At 40.8% G+C, this 8,510-nt stretch overlaps 1 long non-coding RNA gene across 1 annotated transcript; it reads left to right on the forward strand.

The window, feature by feature from the left end:
- Positions 1-1,365: 1,365 nt before the first annotated feature.
- On the forward strand, positions 1,366-6,763 carry LOC311132213. The gene is made up of 3 exons (XR_014613502.1): positions 1,366-1,465; positions 5,703-5,854; positions 6,461-6,763. It is a non-coding gene; the product is annotated as an uncharacterized lncRNA (long non-coding RNA).
- Positions 6,764-8,510: the final 1,747 nt, after the last annotated feature.

Raw genomic sequence — 8,510 nt, forward strand, 5'->3', positions numbered from 1 at the left:
CCCATATTAATATATGTAGCCTTATAAATAATGTTCATGAAATCAATAACTTGCTAACATCAGATAACATGAATATATTAGCCATTTCTGAGACTCACGTAGATAATTCATTCGATGATCCAGCAGTAGCAATACAAGGATATAACATCTATAGAAGAGAGAGAAATGCTTGTGGGGGAGGTGTTGCTGTATATACAGTATTCAGAACCATATCCCTGTAATGCTTAGAGAAGATCTTATGTCAAGTGTTATTGAAGTGTTGTGGTTGCAGGTTCACTTGGCACATCTAATGCCTTTTCTGTCGGGGTGTTGCTATAGGCCACGAAGTGCTAATAGTCTGTATCTAAATAATATGTGTGAAATGCTTGATAGTGTATGTGAGGTCAACAGAGAGGTCTACTTTCTTGAAGACCTGAATATTGACTGGTTTTCATCAAGCTGTCCGCTCAAGAGGAAGTTTGTAATCTGGTTCAGGTTATTAATCAACCTACCAGGGTGTTTACAAACACTACAGGAATAAGATCATCCACATGTATTGATCACATTTTTACTAATACTGTAGAACTTTCTTCCATTGGATGCAGTGATCACAATATAGTGGCTACATCCAGGAAAGCCACAATTCCAAAAGCTGGGCCTAAAATTGTGTATAAGAGATCATACTAAATATTTAGCTGTGACTCTTATGTGGATGATGTTAAAAATATTTGTTGGTCTGATGTGATTAATAAGGAGCATCCAGATGCTGCACTTGATTAATTTATGAAATTGCTTCTTCCAATTATTGATAAACATGCACCTGTTAAGAAACTGACTGTTAGAACTGTTAAGGCTCCATGGATTGATGAGGAATCAAAAAACTGTATGGTTGAAAGAGATGTGGCAAAATGAGTGGCTAATATGTCTGGCTGCACATCTGATTTTAGAGCAGTTTAACGTGTAAAGGAGCCAAACCACATGTAGCTACCCTGCACATCAGCTGTCAAACCGTCAATCTGCACTACTGCTAAAGTACACAGAACACTACAGCTTCCTCTTTCTATGTTTATTTGGGTGCACACTTTACTTGCTTATCACCCCTTGCAATATTTCCACTCCACCCTGCTTGAGTTAGTGGGTTGGTTTATCTATCAATTGTCAAGTAATCTCTGCTCTTCTCTCTCTCTCTCGCTCTCTCTCTCTCTCTTGCTCTCTCGCTCTCTCTCTCTCTCTCTCTCTCTCTCTCTCTCTCTCTCTCTCTCTCTCTCTCTCGCTCTCTCTCTCTCTCTTGCTCTCTCGCTCTCTTTCTCTCTCTCTCTCTCCACCCACATTATATCCCCCTTCCGCTATGTTTCTTACATGCCTATCTTTAAGTTTCTGCATCCCCATCTCTTGTTTAAAAAAGTGCCACCACTGACTCCTGCCTCGTTGGGTCTATCTCTTTCGAAACCATCATTCAGACTGTTCATTTTATAGCAACACATTGGTGAGTTAAATTTTTTTTTATCAATCATAATTCATAAAATCTCCCCTACGTTTAGCATTTTATGGTGTGGATCTGTTTGAACATTTTCTTCCATCTTTCTGACATTTCTCTCATTTTCCTATGTGTGACCATCTTGTCACGGCTCTTTCCACTCTCTGCATGTCCATCCTTCAGCTTCACATCTCCTCCTCCTCACTTTTCTCCCACGACTGTTTCTCTCCTCTCCTGTGTTTTTATCGAGTCCCTTTATGACTTTTACGTATTTTTCCCCCTTTCTTTTTAAAATCTTTTTTTTGTGTGTGTGACCCTGGTGTATTTAGTTTCAGAACTGTAAGAAGAATCTTAATGTATGTAGTTCAGTCCTTGAGCTTTCATTGTCTATTGAGGTTCTGTATTATGTCATGTTTTATGTTTTGTGTTGAGCCCAGAAAGAATAGCTGCTGCTTCAGCATCTGAATAAAATGCCAATATCAATCTACAAAATGAAAGAATTGCATTGGGGGTAAAGTGTGTGATTAATGGTTTCATATCAAGGGGGCCTTTGATTAAAACATTTACGTTATCTGTGCTAATGCTGCGTAAGTAATATGCATTTAAACAGAGTATGTAAACAGCCCATCCCTGTGAGATCCTTATTAATCATCAGTGCTCCGCGCCAATACGGCTGCCTTTACACAGGCAGCCTGATTCTAATATTTTCCCCACTAATTGGTCTTTTGACCAATCACATCAGCTCTGAAAAAGATCTGATGTGGAAGGATCTACTGTGGTTGGTCAAAAGACCAGTTAGTGGGAAAAATATCAGAATTGGGCTGCCTGTGTATACGCAGCCTACTGTACCCTGCCTGTGTTCAGATATGCCTTCGACTTATTGGCTGGTTTGTCATATGCATAAATGTAAAGGCATTGTAGGATGTAGAAAGAGAGAGAAAAGATTGCCTAACATATTTTGCATAATCAAGTTGGTAATCTAGTTGGCATTAGCTATGCCTTGTTGATAACTTTCATCTGATGAGCAACAACTCCACATACATGAATCCCATTGCATTCCTGTATGAACTAGAAATATAAATTAGTCTTTATGCATTAGATTCAATTAGTTCTCAATGTGTCAGCTATCCACACAGGTCAGGGGAAACCACAGGTGCACTTATTGCATTTTAAAATGCATTTGTCGACTCTGACAGGCATCCATATTTATCTATAATGCAGTTTCCAATTGACTGTGATAATTATTCAACTGGAAGTGAGCAAGACCGAGTGAGAGAAAGTGTCTGCTGGCTTCCTTTTTAGTGAGTCACACAGGCAGAATCAGGGGGAGAATCTCAATTGCACACTCCCTGCGTCCTCTCTCCTCTCTCCACTCTCCTCGCCTCCATCTCAAAACCCATTGGATGAGAAAGCCAGAAGTCCCTCCCCTCTGACCTTCTCCTCCAATGGGTTTTGAGAAGGAGGCGAGGAGACGTGAGAGAGGACACAAAGAGTATGCAATTGAGATTCTCCCATGGCCTCCGCCTCACAGACACTTCCTGTTTTTGAGGTGTGAGGTGCTGTGTGAGGTGATGCATCTACAGGGACAGTACAGCACAATGCAACAATGGCATGGCACATCAATCACCATGACACCACACCTGTCAGAACCAGTCAGTGTGACACTTTCTGATTATACACCTTGGTCGACCCGTTACACATTTATTTTATTATTATTCATGGCCAGGTTTAAGTCTACATTTAAATCCAGCCTTTATCCTGTGAAATATTTCACCACCTTTCTGGCACAAAGATTTATAATTCAGGTTTAATTATCTGTATATATACAGTGGGGGAAAAAAGTATTTAGTCAGCCATCAATTGTGCAAGTTCTCCCACTTAAAAAGATGAGAGAGGCCTGTAATTTTCATCATAGGTACACGTCTAGCCACTGCCGCTCCTCATCTCATCTCATCATTCCATTTGTTTTGTCTTGTTTATTACACACACCTGGTTCATATCCCCTCATCAGTACCTGTATAAGTGTTCCCTCTGCCCCCTTGTCTTTGTGTGTGATTGTATATTGTGAGGAGAGTGAAGCTCGGTTGAGCTCCTTGTATTTTGTATTGCCGGGTTATTTTCCCCGTGTGCCTTGTTGGTTCCAGTGCGCATGTTTTGTGCACTGGACTGTTTTGATGCATTACTGCGTAACTCTGTATTCCGGAATAAATCCTGTTATTCTGTGATTTACCCTCCTGCGCCTGACTCCTTCAAATCACCCATCACAATAAGGCTGTAATGTAACAAAATGTGGAAAAAGTCAAGGGGTCTGAATACTTTCCGAACGTACTCTACCTCCTGACAAGCAACATAGTTCACCTCCCAATTACAATATCCATGCAGCAATTTTTTTTATATACAGTGGGGGAAAAAAGTATTTAGTCAGGCACCAATTGTGCAAATTCTCCCACTTAAAAAGATGAGAGAGGCCTGTAATTTTCATCATAGGTACACGTCAACTATGACAGACAAATCAACAAAAAAAAAATCCAGAAAATCACATTGTAGGATTTTTTATGAATTTATTTGCAAATTATGGTGGAAAAAAAGTATTTGGTCACCTACAAACAAGCAAGATTTCTGGCTCTCACAGACCTGTAACTTCTTCTTTAAGAGGCTCCTCTGTCCTCTGTCCTCCACTCGTTACCTGTATTAATGGAACCTGTTTGAACTTGTTATCAGTATAAAAGACACCTGTCCACAACCTCAAACAGTCACACTCCAAACTCCACTATGGCCAAGACCAAAGAGCTGTCAAAGGACACCAGAAACAAAATTGTAGACCTGCACCAGGCTGGGAAGACTGAATCTGCAATAGGTAAGCAGCTTGGTTTGAAGAAATCAACTGTGGGAGCAATTATTAGGAAATGGAAGACATACAAGACCACTGATAATCTCCCTCGATCTGGGGCTCCACGCAAGATCTCACCCCGTGGGGTCAAAATGATCACAAGAACGGTGAGCAAAAATCCCAGAACCACACGGGGGGACCTAGTGAATGACCTGCAGAGAGCTGGGACCAAAGTAACAAAGCCTACCATCAGTAACACACTACGCCGCCAGGGACTCAAATCCTGCAGTGCCAGACGTGTCCCCCTGCTTAAGCCAGTACATGTCCAGGCCCGTCTGAAGTTTGCTAGAGTGCATTTGGATGATCCAGAAGAGGATTGGGAGAATGTCATATGGTCAGATGAAACCAAAATAGAACTTTTTGGTAAAAACTCAACTCGTCGTGTTTGGAGGACAAAGAATGCTGAGTTGCATCCAAAGAACCCCATACCTACTGTGAAGCATGGGGGTGGAAACATCATGCTTTGGGGCTGTTTTTCTGCAAAGGGACCAGGACGACTGATCCGTGTAAAGGAAAGAATGAATGGGGCCATGTATCGTGAGATTTTGAGTGAAAACCTCCTTCCATCAGCAAGGGCATTGAAGATGAAACGTGGCTGGGTCTTTCAGCATGACAATGATCCCAAACACACCGCCCGGGCAACGAAGGAGTGGCTTCGTAAGAAGCATTTCAAGGTCCTGGAGTGGCCTAGCCAGTCTCCAGATCTCAACCCCATAGAAATTATTTGGAGGGAGTTGAAAGTCTGTGTTGCCCAGCGACAGCCCCAAAACATCACTGCTCTAGAGGAGATCTGCATGGAGGAATGGGCCAAAATACCAGCAACAGTGTGTGAAAACCTTGTGAAGACTTACAGAAAACGTTTGACCTGTGTCATTGCCAACAAAGGGTATATAACAAAGTATTGAGAAACTTTTGTTATTGACCAAATACTTATTTTCCACCATAATTTGCAAATAAATTCATTAAAAATCCTACAATGTGATTTTCTGGATTTTATTTTCTAATTTTGTCTTTCACAGTTGACGTGTACCTATGATGAAAATTACAGGCCTCTCTCATCTTTTTAAGTGAGAGAACTTGCACAATTGGTGGCTGACTAAATACTTTTTTTCCCCACTGTATGTAAATAAGGTATATATTTTTGTTTTTGCAAAATTTTCTAAAAACCTGTTTTTGCTTTGTCATTATGGGGTATTGTGTGTAGATTGATGAAGAATAAGGCTGTAACGTAACAAAATTGGGAAAAAGTCAAGGGGTCTGAATACTTTCCGAATGCACTGTATAATGAACACTACTCAATTATACAGCTACATTTTTTGGCAGTAGGAAGCTAATGTTACTATATTTTCTTTACAGATCCAGTCATTAATAAATCTATGTATGGTTCACCTCCAATTGAAAGGAAATATCATTGTGAAGTAAACTGGATCTCCACCTCAGCAGTTTGGCCTTGGATTGAGCAGACTGAGTAGAGATTTCTTCAACTTTTCTGAGAACTATTTGAAGAGGTACGTTGCGACATCAAATCTATCTGACCCTGTTAACCCCAATAATAATGGATTTATGGTTTTGTAACTCTGAGAGGATTTATTTTGTTCTAATAAGAGGCCAAGCATGACTGGACTTGAACAGCTTTAGAATACGAGACTTGTATTTTTAATGAATAAATGTGTCTCCTGAGTGGCGCAGTGGTCTAAGGCACTGCATTGCAGTGCTAACTGTGCTACTAGAGATCCTGGTTCGAATCCAGGCTCTGTCGCAGCCGGCCGTGACCGGGAGACTCATGGGCGGCGCACAATTGGCCCAGCGTCGTCCAGGGTAGGGGAGGGAATGGCCGGCCAAAAAAATATATGTATTCACTAACTGTAAGTCGCTCTGGATAAGAGCGTCTGCTAAATGACTAAAATGTAAAATGTAAATGTATTTTGGGACTGTCACAGTTGGGGTCAAATTCATTTCAATTCAATTCAAATGTAATTGTTATAGTGCAGATCAGGCCAACCAAACACTTCAGGATTGGAATCAGAGATAGTGTATACGCCCTTAGATCCAACCCAATGTCCCTGTCAAATGTCAGTTTAAACAGTCTTTCCAATGTTACTCTCCCCTTCTAGGCATGGCTACTGACAATCTAGTAATCAAAGACGAAACCACATCCTCCCATGTCGTCTTGACTGTCTTCTTCATCCTGGTCTCCCTCGTTGCCCTCCTGGTCATCCTGTACATGTGGCTGAACCACCAGACTAATGGCCAGTACACAGTCCACCAACTGGTCCTTGGGGAGGGTGGGGCCAGGGACCGGGTGAGGGGCGGCGTCCAAGTCCTGGAGGTGTGGCTCGGGTGTCGCCTTTGGCCTCTCAGTGAGGATGAGGAGGCTATAGGAGAGGAGGAAGAGAGAGACGAAGAGGAGGATGTGGAGAAAGGGAGCGAGGGAGGGGAAATGAAGGGGAAGGAGGAGGGGGGGAATGAGAGGGAGGGCAGAGGGGATGACTCGTCGGATGACTACTCCAGTATGGAGGACTCTGGCCTGAGGGAGAGAGTGAAGCTCATGGACGTGAAGGAGGAGAGGAGAGAGAGTGAGGGGAAGAGAGAGGAGAATATGGAGGGAAAAGGGGATGAGGGAGCAGTTGGAGGAGAAGAAAGTGGACGAGGAGGTTTGCTGATAGACCTGCATCAGTACTCTGGTAGTGCTGTCTGGTCTGAAGATTATGAGGGAGGCAAAGACAACAATGATGTGACTGCATTGTGAGTAAAGGATCAGAAAGGGCTAAGAGTTCCATAATACATTTTTGTACAGTAATAGTGCTTGACAGAACATGGGCTACTTATCATCATCATCATTGTCATAATTGTCATAATTGTAAACCTTACAAACCAGTGTTACAACAATCAAGGCAGAGAGCAACAGAGAGTGTAAATCAATCAAATTATCAAAGTGACTGATGAGCAACAATTGCAGCTTGAATACATGAAGCTATATGAATGTATTTTAGATATAAAAAGCATTTTTAAATGGTTTCATGGTTTCAAGGGTTTCGAAGTTTTGGGGTCTGCACTGTTGCTATGGGATTATTTGTATTGTAAATATTTGTGTTCTGTATATTTTATTAATTGAATAGCTATTTAGGTAGGCCTAGGGCTTGACATTGTGCTATACTGTTTCATGTCTTTTGTGCATTATGTTTATTTCCAGAGAAATCCATATGGTGAACTGGAGCCTCTGCCACGGTCAGAGAGCCATAGGCCAACCATTTCATTGGTTGATACACTTTTATATTTGTTATTATCTAATCCAACTTAAAGGCCCAGTGCAGTCAAAATTATGTTTTTCCTGTGTTTTGTATCATGTTGTACAACAACTGATGAAACAAACACTGTAAAAGTGTGAAAAGATTTGATCAGTGTTATTCCTGATAGTTGCTGGTTGAAAATACAATCTACACAGGGCCTTTAATTTTGATGAGAGACTCTGTTACAGAGGAGTGTAAATGCTTTTTTTTTAGGCTGGATCATGTTGTTGAATTGTATTGTTGTATGTTTTAATTCTGTAATGTATTGATTGTTGCTGTCTTCTTGGCCAGGTCTCCTTTGAAAAAGAGACTCTGGGTCTCAATAGGCTTTTCCTGGTTAAATAAAGGTTAAATAAAATAAAAAAATCAGCAGGTTTGCATGGGCGGGAGTTTCGGCTTGCCTGGTGACATCACCAGGCATTAAATTGCTTAATAGACCAATAACAAAGAGAGTTCCGAACCTCTCTGCCAATAACAGATATGTTCAGCTTCCCCCTACCCACTCAGACCACTCCCTGACAGTCCTAGCAAAATTCTTGCTTGAGAAATATTTTTAGCAATTTAGCAATTTAGTCAACTTTAATGGAAAACTATTACAGTAAGGTTCTTAATTGTTACCCAGAAGTGATTTGATATTGATATAAAAACGGCTGCATTAGGCCTTTAAGTGTTTGCACTGATGTGCTTGAATTGATAGTTATATTGTTGAAATTTAGCTATTCAAAATCTAAATAAAAAATATTTTCAAAATGACTATTACTTAAGTGTGTTTTTGTAAAAGAAATATATATAAGTATTATAAAAAGTGTAGGCTGTAGTACTTATACGTTTTTAAGGCATAAATATAATTTTTGTGAAAGGTATATATACCCTG

Source organism: Coregonus lavaretus (genome assembly GCF_964263955.1).
Source record: "Coregonus lavaretus genome assembly, chromosome: 7".
Taxonomy (NCBI): Eukaryota; Metazoa; Chordata; class Actinopteri; order Salmoniformes; family Salmonidae; genus Coregonus; species Coregonus lavaretus.